The 18,296-nt window shown below is 42.2% G+C and overlaps 1 protein-coding gene across 10 annotated transcripts in view; it reads right to left on the bottom strand.

Annotated features, from left to right (window-relative positions):
* The window catches only part of FTO (FTO alpha-ketoglutarate dependent dioxygenase), a 406,506-nt gene that overhangs the window by 215,036 nt on the left and 173,174 nt on the right, over window positions 1–18,296 (bottom strand). The window contains exon 8 of one of the 10 annotated variants that reach the window (XR_016390975.1): window positions 10,973–11,149. The exons of the other annotated variants lie outside the window; for them this stretch is intronic. The gene's annotated coding sequence lies outside the window, so the exon portion shown is untranslated. The remainder of the gene's footprint in view (window positions 1–10,972; window positions 11,150–18,296) is intronic. 10 annotated transcript variants of the gene reach the window in all.

The following is an 18,296-nucleotide window of genomic DNA, read 5'->3' as shown; positions in this document are numbered from 1 at the left end:
GGGGCAGGGGAAAGTTCTGTTTGTCAAACACACTTTAATCTCTGAAGTCGCTGGCCTTTGATGTTGCCCCAAACAGAAAACCTACATGGTTTGCAAGATTTACAGCATTTCTAGTGGGAACAGTTTCATGCTCCAGGGTTTTTCCTTCGGAGATTAAGGTTTATTTTCTCCCTGATGTTCGCTGTGTCTGACTGTAAGAGCCTCATTGGAGACAAGGACATTTTCCTGCCCTCTGGGTCATCAAATCCACCCAACTTTTATTCATCAAATCAAATTCGTTTTCTTCAGGGAACAAAGCTGCTGGAGATTTTCCAAACTGTGGGGTAATCACTGTCATTCTGACAAGGCAGAAGTGTTTCTTTTGCAAAGAGTCAGCTCCTGAGATCACAAAAAGGGACTTAAAAATGGCTGCACTAATCTCTATATTATAAAAGGCCACACAATTCATTTCTTAAGTTGAAATGAGGAGACGCGAAGTAGATGGGAAAAGATACAAATCATCACCTCGGTCGGTACATCAAGGCAACCCACCGCAAACCCTAGCTAACCCAATTGTAAGTCGCGTAGAACAGAAGCGGTTTAAAGGGGCCGACGGAGGTACAGTTCACTGGAAGGAGCTCTTAGCATTTCCACTAACTCTTCTTTCTTTAAGTTGGATCTTATTCTTCTGACCTCAATGTGAAACCTGATCTGTAAGGATAGAACTTTATAAGGTACTAGGCCAAGAAGCTGGTAGTAAATTTCAACTGGCTCATGCATCATACTTAATTAATTCCTGCTTGACTTACGAAAATGGCAGGGAGGCTCCCAGAACGAACCTCTCCATGGGATGTTGAGATGTCTTCTTCTCGCCATGGTACTGTTGCCAATGTTTGGACCCATGGGCAGGTCATCTCCTGGTTCTCAACACTCCTATCTACCTACACAGGGTTCTACCCTCCACATCCTACATGTCTAATATAGTCTGTGGGTGATGATTCTTTGGCCATGGCAAGCAGGGATCAGTCACTTTTGCCAAAACAAAAGGCAAAAACACCAAAAGCAATCCCCCACCCACTACCTTAAACGCAGAGGCTTGACAGAAAAGAAGTATACTCCCACTTGGAGGCATGGAAAACGTAAACAAGTCCCTTGGGTGTCTTATTCATAATGATGCTAATGGAAGACACTCCTCTTCCACTCAAGTATGTCAATGCATCTCTGAAGTCGTAGCACAGAAAACCACAGAACACACTGGGGAGGGGAAGAGACTTGTCTAACAGCAGCATGTGATTAGCAGAGGCTAAAGTGTAACCCAGGTAATCCTGGCTTCTGGCCACACAATGCTTCTGGAGATTACTAGTTGAGGTTGCCTTAGGACACACATAACTGTAAGTGAGGTTTTACTCGAAATTGCAACAATCTGATCCTTCTCCTAGTACCCCAGCTACACTCTAATAAGACCCATCCCTTTTCCTCGGCTTTTCCACAACAGACACACACTTGTGCAATAAAGAAGGTATGTCTGTCCCTTTGGGGGTCAGTTTCTTCCATGCAACTTGCAACAAAACGCACCTTGGATTTTAAGAGCACGATCCTGTAGTTCTGGTATTGATTTTTCATTTTGCCCCATAACTACCACCACAACTTTACAACTGATATACAGCATGAACGGTTTCCTTGGCCTTAGAGACCAAATTAATCACAATATTCAACAATCTGCTTTTTTTATGCCACAGAGGTCAATGTTCGTTTCAACATAGATTGTAAAAGCCATGGCCAGCGCCCAGTGCCATTTTGGAGATGCACTGCTAAGTTGCCCCCGACTTGTGATTGAATACAACAATGGTTTTGCAAATTAAAATGTTCATGGCTTTAAGTCAGCCCTTATTTAGTCAGCTACTGGGCAGCTGCAGGTCTACAGGCTGATTGCCGGAGGGACTCAGAACTCTGACAGCTAACTGCAAGGCCCCATCTGTACATTGCTGTGATCTGATCTGAGAGGAAGTTTCTCAGAGCAGCTCTGTCTTCCAGGGATGCTATAGGTCAAACTGAGGGGCCTGAGAAGAGGCCCCTTGTCCTTCTGCCCTTACCGTCCTACCAGCATTTTCCATGCTGAATTCAAAAGTAGGGTCGCTCTTGATCCTAATCATCTCTCCACGGGGTTTGACACTATGTTTCCTTCAATTCCACCATCTACTCCCGGTTTTCTTTGCACCTCTCTGACTGCCATCTCCGGTTGTTTCACTGGCTCTCCTGTGCTTGTCCTTTATACTAGGTCACCCCACACTCTGCCTGTGATGCTGCTTGAATCTTTCACCTACATTCGTGCTCCCTCATTCCACTTCCTTCCGCTGTGTCTCCATGTAGATGGCTGCCATGTGTCAGGAGCTTTCAAGCGTGGATGAACATATGGAAGAACATCGCCTGGCACGTGACAGGCACGCCTACTGAAGACGTGAATCCAACTCCCGAATCTATACTTGGGTCTGACTCGACCACACTTCAGTCCTTCTGAGATTTCCAGATCTTCTTAGATGTTCTACTGGCTCCTCAAACCCAGTATGGCCCTACACGTCCTCCTCTTCTGTTCCTTCGCTCCGTAAATGGCATCCTCATCCATCTAGTAACTAAGACCCGGTATCGTGCAAAATGGCCCGTGACTCCTCTCCATCTTTCATCCCTCACATCCAATTATGAAGTTCTATGTACCTCTCTGAAAACAAAACAAAACCCTGGAATTCATCCCTCTTTTTATTCTCTCTATCACCGCCCTGGTTCAGAACCTCATTGCTGCTCACCGGAATATCTGCAACAGGTCTTCCTGTCCGCAGCCTCTCCTCTCTACCATCTACCCACTGTGCTGCTGCCAGTTACACTTTTGAAAAATGAATCCTCTTCAAAAATCTTTGAAACCACCCCCCACCGTGATCTCCAGAATAAAGACCAGATTTCTAAGCATGCCATTCAAGGCTCTTCATAAGTTGGCCCCATTCTCTCCTTTTCACTTGCTCTCTAGTTCCTAGGTGGCTGCCCCTCTCTCTTCCATTCCACCCCCAATAGGTACTCGAAGCACTGGTGACAACGTACGCTGTCATTTCTGCAAGCCTGCCCTAGTGTTCTAGAGCTGAGCCCTAGTGTTCTAGAGCTTTAGCCCTTGCCTAAATTGGGGCCCATCCCTCCTCTTCACCTGCAAAAACTCTGTCTATCAGAAGTCAGTTCATTCTTCAAGGTACAATGAAAAGGAAACCTCCTCTTCCATGAAGCCTACCCCAGCTTTCTCAATCTGACTTATATTCTCCAGGGCACTCTCTCTCAACATTTTGTTTCCACCTCTCACTTGACATTCCACATCACGCCTTATATATGTGTACATCTATCTCCTTAACATGCATGTAAGCTCCACAGGTGTAGCAACTCTTCATTTTCTCCATTGCTTGCTACGTTAAATCTTAAAAAACAAACAAAAAAATCAGTATCTGTTTGCTGGATTCGGCTGAAGCCTGACCTGGACTTTGCACCCCTCTAGTACATGTCAACTAACTACAAAAAGTACTTTGTCGGGCTTCCCTGGTGGCGCAGTGACTGAGAGTCTGCCTGCCGATGCGGGGGACACGGGTTCGTGCCCCGGTCTGGGAAGATCCCACATGCCGCGGAGCGGCTGGGCCCGTGAGCCATGGCCGCTGAGCCTGCGGGTCCGGAGCCTGTGCTCCGCAATGGGAGAGGCCACAAAAGTGAGAGGCCCGTGTACTGCAAAAAAAAAAAAAAAAAAGTATTTTGTCAAAAAACTTTACAGACCCTACTAGAAGAAGATGGAACACTTAGAAAATGGCAATCTGGGCACCATCCCAGGCCAGCCGGTCAAGGCAAGAGGGATACGGGACTCTCAGTGAAGGATGCTAAGTTATCTTAATTTCAGGCCATAGAGAAAACAAATGGATACTCTCTTGGAGGCTTGAAAGTTATCACATTTCTCCCTCATGCTCGAGACATGTTTATAAATACAGAAGGCCATAATAAGACTCACATGAGAGACGAAACTCAACTGCAACAAGTGTTTACATTCTAATCAGGACAACAAATCACTTCTCATCAGGAGTCCAACTCAGTCAGCATGAGGATTCTTGTATCTGTCCCAAGGATACCCTGGACCAGAGACCCTCCTGGTCCCTTCAAGCTGGATGGTGACTCTGGGCATCAACACAGGAAGAACAAGAAAGAATGGCATCTAAATGACACTGCTGAAACAACTGTCGAGATTCTGCATGGCTCCTAGTGCCGAAATATATGGGCCCTTGATATTTCCTGATCTGTCACATGACTCTCAACCTAGACAAGCATAGGGCAGTACCAAGGACAAAGGCTCCTGACCTTTCTGACAGGAAGAGGTTGGTGGCCAAGGTTCCCGGATTGCTTATGTCTGGCAAGGGAGAGAAAAATGTGACCACCGCTAGAAACCCTGGCCTTTCGTAAAGTCTAAGGTGAATGATGTTTGGAAGATACTAAAATTAGGAAAGGAATAGTTACAGAAGGCATAATTGAGGTTCACCCAGAGGCAGCTTATCCTCCCCTCATCAATTCACTCATCTGTTCATAACTGTTAAGAATTGGACAATGGCTTCACCAGGAGGCTTACCCGGAATGGTTGTACATTTTCGACTTGCCTCTTACAAAGAAAATTTGGCGAGGGCTATCTTATCGCAGAGAGCAGTACCCAAATTAATACTATAGAACTGGCTTGTATCCCAATAATTGGGAGGAATCTGTACAAAGAAACCACATGGCTATTCACATTCTATTTTACAATATGATCAACGATTCCCTGCTCTTTGCCAAGGGATGATGGTTAATGAGATTCACAAATTAACCACCAAAAATCACTTCATCTATTTTAATGTCTCTAGCAGCACTGGATCTTCATGAAACTGATAAGTGCTCCTAAGCTCTATCTGCCATAAATGCTCGATGCCTCCAGAATAAAGCTTGAGCTTCTGGGCATGGCTTTCATGGACGTAACAGGAAAGGACAGCACAGGGACCGGACTAGTTGGACAGGTCAAGGGAGTCCTTCCTAAGGAAGTGGCAAACTGAGCTGAGGTCTGAAAAAAGAGTAGAAGTAATCTATACCTATGTTTTGGTGAAAGAAGACATTCCTGGAAGAGGAAACAATATGTGCAAAGGCCTTGAAGAAGAAGGAAGCACAATGCATTGGCTTTGTTGAGAAAATGCCAGGGTAGTGAGAAATACGGAGAGTGAAGTGGCTGGAGGGAAGGGAAGCCAGAAGAGGTGGGCTGAGGATAAAATATTTTAATCTTTACCCCGAGACAAACCCATGGAGGAGTTTACACAGGAAGGGGCGTGGTTAGATTTGCATTGGAAAACACTGCCCTTGGTTGCTGTGTGAAGAACACAGGAAACCAGACAGCAGCTACTGCAACAGCCCAGGGGAGTGGTGACAGTGTCTTGGACCAGACTGGTAGCACCAGAGATGTAAAGAAGTGGATATTTCAGGAATAAAAGTTCTCAGAGAGGATATGTGGGGTGGGAAGGGGGAAGGAAGTCTCAGGGATAACTCCCTGCTTCTCTCATGAAGAGCAAGGTGGGTAGTGGTACCATTTCCTGAGTTAGAGAACTCTAGAAGGAGACTAGCTTTGGGGCACTGCCAGCCCCACTTTAGGAGGCTTGACTATAACCTGCATTTCCCATCCTCGACCATTACACATGCTATTCCCTCCATGGGAGATGTCTACTCTCTTCCCATCCCCATCACCACCTGCCAAAATTCTCCCCATTCTATAAGATTTAATTCAAAAGTCCCTGCTGATCAAGAAGACTTCCGAAATCCTACCCATCCACGTGTATCCCACCATCTTCCAAGCTTTCACATCTCTGTTTGTACCTTTGACCGACATCCTCTTCCTTCCACCTTGTATATCAATTATAAAGATGGCTGTTTCCCTTCTGAGTCCTCCACAGAATTTAGGAAATGCAGCAGGCACTCAATACATTTGTTTTGGTTTAAAGTGAGACATCTTTCCTGTTAATTGGCTTATATGTTCATGTATTTGTCCATTCAATCAAATCAAATTTGGTGAGAGGTCAGATACTTACCTGCTGAACAGTAGTTCTCAGCCCCTAACCCACGTCAGAATCACCTGTGAGGCTTTTTAAACCTACTGCAACTTGGCAATACTGTACACTGGAATCCACTGGGCCCACAGATTAGACCAATTAAATCAGTATCACTGGAGGTGGAACCCACGTGATGTTTTTAAAAAGTTAATCCTGAATGATTCAAACATGCAGCCAAGATTGAAAGCTATATCTGTTGAACCCAGGTCACTGGAGATGGTGCTCACATCCTTGAAAAGCTGCATAGGTGTCTCTCATGTACAACCTAATGCTGAATACCTCGACTGCAGAGAAATCACATTCCATACAAGACTGAAAAGATAAGGTTTCTGCAGTTGGTAATGGATAATTCTCGAATGTTTTTAAACAAGGGAGTTTGTAAAATGGACTGAGCCCAGAAGAAGGGACAGCAGGCCATTCAACAAATACCACGTACGAAGCACTAACTACATAAAAAGAGGTGACTAAGAGAGACCCTGCACCCACAAAGCATGTGTGTCTTCACTTTCCCAACAAATAGGGGTTGTGTTCTGACACGTGGGCACTGAGAACGTGGCAGAGACAAAACAGAGTCCCTGCCCTCAAGATGCTTATATTCTAGCATAGGAAACAGATCAATGCATAAGACGTCCATTCAGATAGGGATAAATGCTCTGAAGAAAAATAAAGCAGAGTAAAAAGGGAAAGAAAAGGGCCACTCTGAGCTGTCTTTTGAACAGAGACTTGAATGGAAAGCATCGATTCTAGGGCATGTGTAACCAAAAGATGAGTTGAGAGTCTGCGAGAGCTGGAGGGATGACTCAGGTGAGAGGTGAGGGGGCAGTGAATTAGCAGATGGCAGGAGGAATGAAAGAAGAGGACAGATTCAAAACAATAATGCTAAAAGTATGCCAGGCAACGTGCAAAACACTACACCTATTACCTCAGACAACCATCCCGATAGGGCAGTACTTTCATCATGCCCATTTTACAGATGAGGAAACTCGAGCCTCCCCATGTGACTGCCCAATATCATACTCTCCTAAATGACGGAGCCAGGGCTCACACTCGACTAACTTGAGAGCTGAAGCGCTTAACCCGAAAGTACCTAAGCTTGACTACTTCAAAGGAGAAGGGGCTCAAATTGACGTGACTTGGTGACTGAGACCATGGGCCATGCTATCAGCAGTAGAACCTGACTTCACAACACAGCAAGAGATGTGACCCAGCAGGGCCCAGAGCGGTAGAGGGGACCCCACCCAACTCCTGAGAATTAGAGTCTACTGACACGGTTTATGAAAGGGTCAAAGGAGAGCTCTCTAGCCCTCCTGAGACCCCTTTTCATCCTTGCCTTTACCTGGAAATATAATTCTAACCACTCCCCAATCATCTCAATCCTCCCCAAAGTCTTCTAGCAATAAACTCTTAACTAGAAACTGTGTGTGCAGGGTGAAGACTTGAACTCACAGTTCCATGGCCAAGCAGAGAAGGACCCAGAACAGAAAGTGAGTCATCGTTTAAATGACCTAATGAAGCCTGACAGGTGGAGGAAGAATGAAGGTGAGCAGGAGAGGCCAAGGAGGCTCATCACAGCAGAACATCACCACCGAAACTCAGACCTGAATAGAATCCAACAGGAACGTAACTCTGAACAGAAAATCAGGTAACGTGCCATGTCTCCAGGGGCAAGGAGACCCCACCGCCCTTTCCCTTCCATTGATGAAAACAGCTATGGCATTGGACCCTAAGACTCAGCAGGGTAAAGGGCCACCTACTTCCCATATAAAACTCAATTCCACTGCATAATGATATCACTGGATGTCAGAGTAACTGCTCTGATCACCTGGACTGATTCAGCTGATTTGGCAGACAACTCCAGGGTGAAAGAACAACTTCCCACATTTACCAGCCGAGGAAATATGAGTGTTCCTTGCTGGAACCTCGAAATCTGTCAGGATTCTTTGGTTGCAAGTAACAGAATGGAGCTTTAGCTAAGATTATTATAGTGATTCAGAGAGCAGACTCTGGAACCAGACTGCCTCGGCTAACTACAAACCCCAGTTCTGTCGTTCACTACTTCTGTCACTTAACCTCTCTGAGCCTCAGTTTCTTCATAAACAAAACAGGAACCATTCTTCATCAATCATATCTGAAAAAAGTGTTATCATACTGTCACTGGTAAGGATGTAGGGAAAATAGGCACTGCATCACATAAACTCTACATATGAATACACAGGCATAAATACACACACACACACACACACACACGCACACACAAACTCTGCTATACACTCTACCTATGTAAGACCATTTGACCATCTCTCTTAAAATTGAAAATACACATATTCTTTGATCCAACAATTTTACTCCTAGGTATTATCATAGATGTTATATGTGGAAATCTTATGTACAGGGAAACCTCATTTTACTGCACTTTGCTTTATTGCACTTTGCAGATATTATTGGTTTTTACAAATTGAAGGTTTGTGGCAATCCTGCATCAAGCAAGCCATTTTTCCAAAAGCATTTGTTCACTTGGTGTCTCTGAATCACATTTCAGTGATTCTTACAATATTTCACACTTTTTCATTACTATTATATTTGTTATGGTGATCTGTGATCAGCGATCTTTGGTGTTACTAATGCAAAAAGATTATGACTCACTGAAGGCTCAGACGATAGCAGTTTTTAGCCTTAAAGGATTTTTAAATTAAGGTATGTACATTTTTTAGACATGATTCTAAAAATATTCACGTAATAGACTACAGTAAGCATAACTTTTATACGCACTGGGAAACCAAAAAAACCCGAGTGATTAACTTTCCTGCAAATTCACTTTATTGCAGCGGTCTAGAACTGAACCCACGATACCTCCAAGGTACGCCTATATTAGGATATTCACTAAAACATTATTTACAGAAGCAGAAGACTGAATACAGTAGGAGACTGGTTAAATAAATTATGACACCATACAATGAAAAGCTACACAGTTATAAATGAATGTACAAATATGAAAAGGTCTCTAAGATACAGTGTTTATTCATTTGAAAAAAAGCACATAAATATTTGTAAGTATATAGAATATCTCTGGAAAGGTACAAAAAAAATGTTTGTGAATAGCGCTAGCGTCTGAGGAAAAAGAAATGGTTGTCTGGGAGAGCGAGTGGCGGGAAAGGCTTACTTTGCGCTGCATATGCTTTGATACTTTTTGAATTCTGCGCCATGTGCATGTGTCAGCAAATAGTCCTGGGAGAGCTGATCTGAAAGACCTAGCTCAGGTCATATGCTTGTGGAGTAGCCAGACGAAGGCAATGCAACTCCACCTGCATCCACTAAAAGAAACTGGTCCCCAAAAGAACATACAGAGGCTGTTAGAGGAGGAACGGACACTGGATGAACAGAAACAATTGTTTACCTCAACACGAAAGAGCCTAATTTTGATATGCCAGGCCCAAACACAGGCAGAGAAAATACTCCAGAGAAACATTCCTTTTATCATATTTTGTTACTAGCATCCAGCTGAAAGCTGGTGAATGCATCAGAGAAGGCACAGACACTGGGAGACTTAGCGCATGGTGGAAAATGCTGAACTGGGAATTGGGGAATCTGGGTTCTAGGTCCACCAGTACCTGGCTCTGTTGCCCCCAGACAAGCCTCTGTACCTCCTGAGCCCTTCCTTTGCCAAAAAGAAGAGAATGCGGTGACCATCTCTTGGGTCCCTTCCAACTCTGATGCTCCAGGATTCCACGGCAGTTGACCTCAGCTTGTCAGAGCCTAGCAGTGTGGGTACCACGGTACAGTCAAAAAATAAAGGGCACAGGATTCATGTTCCAGCCCGGAAAGACAATGACAAATCTGCCTACATCTCTGCTACCAGTTTCTCTGGCACTGTGAGGAAAAAAAGAGATATCCAAGGAGAAGGCATTCTGAAAAGTACAAAGTCCACTGTGTTCTCTAGGAAAGCGCCACCTGGGTGTGACTCTCTCATAAGGTTCTCTGGTACATAAACAGTAGCCCTATAACGTCATTTCTCCATCTCGCTGATAAATCAGGTGGCCTCTACATTATCTCAAGACCTTAGATTCCCAAACAGAATCAAAGTAAAGGCAATCTTGCAGAAGCTCGCATCTGAAGAACAAACTCACAGAGAGTTATTAATCACTCAAGAATTAACACCTCGTGCCTTGGAAGTAATCAAAGTGGTCACTACAAAATAAAAACATCACAGAGAGGGAAAAAGTGGAAGTCTAGCAGAGATCTATATATAAAGGTGGGAGAGACCAGAATGAACAGCCACTATTTACATTCCGAACACTGACTCCGTCTTTCAAGTGGTGTGACTGACATGCCAAAGTGCAATGGCAAATGTAGGACAGCGTGGGGTGCACAATCACTAACTCGGAGCTATTAGCCAAAGAATGGGGAGATACGCGTGGGGAAGAAAACGCTCTTTTTCAGCGGTGGAAATGACAGATGACCACACCTGCTATCCTGATCCAAGTCAAGTAACTCATGAATGACACTTTGACTGTATTTCAAAATACTTCTATGCAAGTACTTACGTCTTCAAGACTGCTGCCTCTAGAAAAGGCAGTGGAGATGTCATTTCCTCCAAACCACAATTCCAATATCCAAAACAAAAACAAAAACAAAAACAAAAAAAAGGAAATAGACCTAAGGTTCCTAAACACGGAAGAGAATCACAGGTGGTTCCCACAAGGGAAGACCTGCCTCTGAGCAAAGTCCAAAATTATTAGGCTGGTATTCAATTTTTTTTTTAATTGAAGTATAGTTAATTCACAATGTTGTGTTAGTTTCAAGTATATAGCAAAGTGGTTCAGATATATACATACTTATTTAATTATGTATATGTATATACTTACATTCTTTTTCAGATTCTTTTCCATTACAGGTTATTACAAGATACTGAGTATAGTTCCCTGTGCTATACAGTAGGTCCGGTATTCAATTTTTCAGGGAAAAAAAAAAAAAGACCTTGGTTGGAAAAAGCCGCAACTCATTTGTAATTCTCCTTCTGAAGATGTAGTGTTGCTTGTTCTCTGTATTCAGGATGCAAATAGGTCTTGGAGTCAGTGCAAATAATACAATCTTGACTTGTTTCCCAAGTAAAATCTTTGCAGATGCAAGATAATAAAATAGTTTCATTTTATTTTTAGTTGTGCATGTTTAGCACTTTGCTTCCCATGACTTTGACAGGAAGCCAGTTATTAAGGGGTGAGAGCGCCTTACCTTACAGAGAAATGCATTAGAAAAAGAAGGTCCTTGTTAATCTTCCTAATCTCTCTCACTGCTGGACTCACCCAAAGCACACTCCATCCAGTCTAATAAAATTTGTGAGCAGAGCTTGTGTTTTCCCACTACAGTGTCTCTGCTTCGGCCATCTTTACAGACTCCACCTGGCTCTAGCTATCAAAATCCTCTGTATTCCCAAAGGCCTCTGTCAGAATTCACTTTTCTCCTTTGTTTTTCCTCCCTTTGAATTACTTACTGCCTTGTGCCTTATCAACCTGGGAGACACAAGTCCTCACTTTTTGTATAACTTCACACTATCTATGCAAAGTGGAGCAGATGAATGATTAAATGACTAGGGTGAAGAAAAACATTTCTTTTTCACTCTTTTAAGAGTTCTCAAATATATCATTATTGTCCAATTTTCTAAGGTATCTTTCATAAAAATATCTCAGCATGGAATAATAGAAACTAAAATGCAAAAGGGGGAAGATTCTGAATTTTCAGATTTTAAAGACAGAAACTAAGTGTCTTCACATATTGCTGCTTTTATGAGAATATTCTATTCAATTGCCAGGTTTTTCAGACAGCTCCATAAAAAGGTCAGCTTCTTTCAGGGCTCTTACTTGTCTTCAAAAATATAATCAAGGCTATTCCAATCAAGACAGAAAACAACACTGCTTCATTAACTAAACTAATAAGCCAGATTCTTTCTCCCATTAAAGAAAAAAAGAAAAAATTAAAAGACAGGTCTTGACCTAGAGATTATCATACTAAGTGATGTAAGTCAGACAGAGAAAGACAAATATCATATACTGCTTATATGTGGAATCTAAAAAAAAAAAAAGATACAAATGAACTGACATGCAAAACAGAAATAGACTCACACACACCTGAAACTATCACAACATTGTTAATCAACTATACTCCAATAAAAATTAAAAGGTTAAAAAAAAAAAAAAGCAATAGACCCACAGACATAGAAAACAAACATGGTTACCAAAGGGAAAGGTGGGGAGGGATAAACTAGGAATTTGGGAGTAACAGATACAAACTACTATATATAAAACAGGTAACCAACAAGGACCTACTGTATAGCACAGGGAACTCTACTCGATATTTTGTAATAACCTATAAGGGAAAAGAATCTAAAAAAGAAAAAAATATATACACACACATGTGTATATATATGTATGTGTATGTACATATATATATATATATAAAAGTGAATCACCTGAAACTAACACAACATTGTAAATCAACCATACTTCAATTAAAAAAAAATTTTAAAAAAAGACAGGTCGGGCTTCCCTGGTGGCGCAGTGGTTGAGAGTCCGCCTGCCGATGCAGGGGACACGGGTTCATGTCCCGGTCCGGGAAGGTCCCACATGCCGCGGAGTGGCTGGGCCCGTGAGCCATGGCCGCTGAGCCTGCATGTCCGGAGCCTGTGCTTTGCAACCGGAGAGGCCACAACAGTGAGAGGCCCGCGTACCGAGAAAAAAAAAGAGACAGGTCTTGAGAACCGCAGCAGGCCACCTTATGCTGTTCATGCCTGCCTAACTGGACACCATCTATACTTATTCCGTCTCAAGATGAGAACAAGATGGAGCACTCCAGAGGAACCAGTCAGAAGACCTGGGCATCAGCAGCAAACAACTTCCTCAATAAAGATGGGGAGAAGGGGGAAGGAGAGGGGAATCTTCAGCCCACACTGGCATTTACCCCAAAATCCTCTGTAAGGCTTAGATCCCCCCAAGGAGCCAAGTCAGCCTCATGGACTTGGCCTCGGCAGTTCTGCTGCTTATAAAATGACCAAACTTCTCCCTTTGTTCTGGCAAAAGACTTCCTGTGAGAAAGCAGTAATCCTTTAAAGCTTTCCAGTCCAAAGGTCTCTCCTGGTTTGTATTCCTCCCATCCCCACCCCCCAGAGGAAAAGCTCAGTCACATCACAAGGCATTTCTTGGTTCCAAGCTGTACTGGGTCTCAAGGACTCCTGGTGAGGAGAGAAAACTGGTCATCTGAACATTCTTTCCTGGGATCTGTCTGAAGTGTAGACAAGCAGCAAAGATGAATATTAACATGCCTTCCATCATCAAAAGCTATTGCACACCCAAAGGATGATAAATATTTTAATCAGTTTTCAGCTTGTCTAGCAGAAGTCAGTTTGCTCCTCAGAGATTTCCCTAGTTCTGTACCCCACACCTGTCCAGTTCACGCCACTTTCCCTATCTAACTTGGGAAATTAGTCATGAAAAGTCCAAGCTCTGTTGGGGAACTCATTTAATTTTATGACAACTGTACTCTATTTTTTCAAGAATAGGAAAATCTAAAATACGAAGAATGCCAACAAATGAGGCAAAAACACCATGATTCTTAAGTTTTCACAGCACTATTACTCGGGGAAACTTAATAACCTACCTACATCTCTCATTTTTTTAAAAAAAGAGTTTTCATATTCGCATAAGTTGTTCGCCAGTGATTGCTCCATCTTCACAGTGTAAATGCCAAAGGCATAAAACAGAACATTCTGGTACATCCTCTGTGCTCTTGATATTATTATTACTTTTTAATGTTCAAGATGTTTTGGGGGTACTGCTACGAGGGTTACGTTGGTTTAAAAATAAAACTAACCCCAAAATATTCCTGTGAAGCAGGACCTAACATTTGAGGAAAATGTACAGAGTTAAAAAGAATGTATTGAAGGCTATGCTATTGAGCCTGGAAGTGAGGAAATGGCAAGGCTGGAATGCTGACCCAACATGAATTCATTTTTTTGTCTTGTTTTGGCTGAACCCAGGTCCCCTGCAGTGGAAGCGTGGAGTCCTAACCACTGGACTGCCAGGGAACTCCCCATTTCTTTTTTTTTAATTGAAGTATAGTTAATTTACAACGTTGTGTCAGTTTCTGGTATACAGCAAAGTGATCAGTTATATATATATATATATATATATATATATATATATATTTTGTTTGTTTGTTATTCAGTCTTTTCCATTATAGGTTATTTATAAGATATTGAATATAGTTCCCTGTGCTATACAGCAGGTCCATCCTTGTTGTTTATCTATTTTATATATAGTGGTGTGTATTTGTTAATCCCAAACTCCTTATTTTCTTTAACAAGTTAGGGGTCGATTACCTACTAAATATCAGGCACTGTTCTAAGAGCTCGGGAAACAATAGTGAATAAAACAAAGTCCCTGCCCTCGTGAGGATTCTATAAGTAGAGGCAGACCATAAACACATACGTGGTATCGCAGCAGGCAGGGGAGAGCAGTAGGAGGGAAAGCAGAACAGAGCCACTCTTGCTCTGCAACCAGAGAGGGCTTGGTCAGAGAAAACCCTCTCCAAGGAGGGACAGCAGCAGAGAGTTGGGAAGGAAGTGACAGAGTGAGTCAGGAGAGGGAAGAATGTGCCAGACTGAGGCAACAGCAAATGCAAAGGCCCTGAGGCAGGAGGAAAAGGGGCATGTTCTAAAGACAGTAAAGAAGGCTAGAAGGAGGAGGGGGTGGGGGGGAAAGACTTAGGTGGGGAGAGGAGGGAGTGGGTGGACAGATCCTAGAGGGCACTAGGCCCCTCACAAGGAAGCTGGATTTCTGAACGGGATGGTGAGTTTGAGCCAGGGCAGTGAAATAACCTGACATACTTGAAAGGAACACTCTTAACAGGGGTGAACATATAAGTGGTAGAAATAGGGAGGTTATTTACACCAAGGTAGTAGCAGAGAGGGTGGTAAAGAGTAATTAGATCATGAATCTATTTTGAAAATAGAGCTAACTGGATTCACTGATAAATCAAGAGATAAATCAAGACAACTCCAAGGTTTCTGGCTGTGCAATACTGGGAGAAAGGCTAGGGGGAGTTATGGGAATCAAGAGTTTGGTTTTGGATTTGTTACATTTGAGATACTTATTACTAGATGGCTGAAGAGGGCACACCTTTCCCAACTATGGTTCAGGTGAGACCCCAGTACCAAGATGTGAGACCCCAGTACCAAGAAAATACTAATTTATTACAAGGACTGGCATATCCCACTACTTTCGTCTGTTAAAAAATTCACTGGTAACTGCAAGAAAAGTTTATGACGTTAAATAAAATACAAGCCTTCTTAATCCCTCAACATCTGTTAAAGAAGATCTGATGCATAATTCTGGGCAATTTCATAAGTGCTCATTTAAATTAATAACATTTAAGTTAGTGGGATATATATTATCAAGCCACCACCTGTTCCAGGTCTTTATAACCAGAGCAGATTTGTCTTAAACGCTGAAAATTAATTTTGAATATGGCCATAAGACTCCAGATTTTTATGTGAAGGCTAATTTTGTCAATCAATCAAAACCAAGTTGGAGATTATCTGAGATTTTTATACACATCAAGGAAAAATTTACAAATGAGATTGTCACAGATGGTTCCAGATGGGCTGAGACTGTGTAAGGAAATACCAAAAAGTTGATCATAATTTACATGTTAGGGAAAAGACGGTGTTAAGAATATCATCTACAAATGATCACAGAGATTCTTTCAGGAAGACCGAAAAGGCAACATATCAGTTTCCTTTGGTTTAAAAAAAAAGGTCATTTTTTGCAGATGTCAACAAGAAGAGAGCAGGACGATGGTTATGTTACCCTTAATGCACAAAAGAGTCGACTTAATGTGTTCCCAGAGCTCTCTGGGATTTCGGCACTTGGAGCACATTTGTCCATAGAGACGTTTTTGCAAAATATGGAAAGACTCCCAGCCCTGCCTCCCAAAGTATTTAGCCCCTAGTAAAGGAGAAACATTACCAGAGTAGCCCTGAGCTCCAGACCACTGTGAGTCCCTTTAGCTCCAGGACTGACCCTAGTTCTACAGGAAGGGAAATGGGAAACAGGGAGGGATGCTGGCACTAAGGAGACTCAGTCAAATAACCTCTAAGTAAGGGGTCCAGTACAAAATTTGACACCTGTTTATACTTCCTTCTAAAATCACTCGTGGTGATGACTTGCATGAGTATAGTATTTTTATATTTTACGAACTCTCTCATTTGATCATCAAAACACTCTTCTTCAGAAGGGAATAGTTTTAGGGACCATTCAATAACCACTTTGGGAAATAAGATCCTAAGACCTTGATTAATATTCCCAACAGTTGGTACATAGCCTTTGGAAATCTTGCTTCCCTTGCAAAACCGTGGGCCTGTCGGGTTTTGTTTGTTTGTTTGTTTGTTTAAATCATTTCATTCCTTTAGACTGACCTTCTTCTAGAATATGTCAAAGGTATTTATAAAAAGATAAATGACAGACTAGAGCTGAATTTACTGTCCCACTCCCTGCCCCCCAAAAAACCAGAGGAAATACAGTATACATTTGTTTTATGCTCTATCTTTTCTAGGAAAAATGGAAATTCCTACCACCCCAATCTGGTCTGAAGGTTTCTGAATTCACATCTGAAATGCCACGATGGTCTGCTAGTCAAAGCAATCCAAGACAAATTCCAGCAGCCAAGGCTCCAATAGCTCCCCAGGGAAAACGAGTGGGCTCTTCACACCTTTACATCAACCTGAATTCCAGTGTGGTTAAAATGATATATAACAAGAGAATTCGCCTACTTGAAAAATATATCGAACATATGTGAAATGGGTGTGTGTGTCTGTGTGTTTATTAACAAATGCTAACAAAATTTAGCTAAAGCCTATGAAACCAGGCTCAAATAGAAACCTTAGCTGTTTATTCCGTTTTTCTCTCCACAAACTAATAAGAGTTAAGAGAGATGGCAAGGCTTTCACTTGGAATCTCCCGGCTCCTGTTGCTTTGTCTCACCATCTTCAGCATTTTTAGCCTTGTTCTCATTGTGAGCAGAGCAGAGGCACTGGAACAATCCTCTTAACATTCCTGGAATGTAACAGGCACATCCTAGTACTTGGTACCAATAAAGCTCAGCTCTCACACAGCTCATGGAAGGGTTAAAAACAGAAAGTCCTACCCACTGGTTTGCTCTGATGTTCCTGGAGATATTGTCACTGGATGTATCCTCAGTAGAATTCTATTCAACACCTCTGTCTTTAAGTACAAAGCTGTAGGCTGTAGTAGCTTTAAGAAACATAAGTATCCCTTTTTTCTGCTGCACAGTATCTGTGTGTGAAATTCTCTAAAGGGGTTTAAGTATTTACCCTGAACACTATCAGACGGTTTCTGAAATTTTCCTTATCCAGTTGCAAAAACACTTCAAAGGGAATCATAAACACAGTCCTTTGTGCTTTCCATGCACATTCTGTTTCTGAGGCTTAAGCCTGAATACTCTTGGAATTGTAAATTTCTTCCCAAAAAGACAGGATTCACAACACTTTTTTTTTTCTTAATTCATTATTAAGTCTGCAGCAACAAAGGAAAAAACTGGAAAAATCTGAGAGAAATCCAGATGGGCAATCAAAGGCATCAAAACCTGTTCGAAATTCATTGCTAAGTTATATGTACAATTTCCCCCCAGATATTTTACTCTTAATAGAATAATACAGAGGTGTGGAATTGGAGTAGGGGTGGAGAGGGAGGCATATGGAAAGAACCAACCTTCAGTGAACACGTTTAAGGTAAGAAAAAAGGTGAGCCAAGGGTTTTAAGCCACTATAGCTGAAAAGTGACTTTTTTCTTTTCTCCAAATTTCCAAAGCTAAACAAACATAGAAGGTCCCAGAGCTCAGAGTCTGCATACATAATTTGAATTGTTGGGTGCTTGTGACTGTTTACCTGCCTCCAATCCGTGCTTCTCCTGAGCCACTCAGCACTGTACCAGTCAGAAAAGGGAGTTTAAATTTTCATTTAAAACCACTCGACATTTCACACCAGATCCTAAATTACTATAATATACTTTGCTCCTATATCAGAAATGCTAACTCTGAAAAATGGAAGACAGGATTCATATTAGCAAATATAATTTAGTATATACATTAACGTTAAAGGGGAGAGATATATAAATATAA

This window comes from Delphinapterus leucas, chromosome 20, assembly GCF_059928025.1.
Source record: "Delphinapterus leucas isolate spDelLeu-1000000601 "Yukka" chromosome 20, BTC_Dleu_Yukka2, whole genome shotgun sequence".
Taxonomy (NCBI): domain Eukaryota; kingdom Metazoa; phylum Chordata; class Mammalia; order Artiodactyla; family Monodontidae; genus Delphinapterus; species Delphinapterus leucas.
This window is presented reverse-complemented; position numbering and strand designations above follow the sequence as displayed.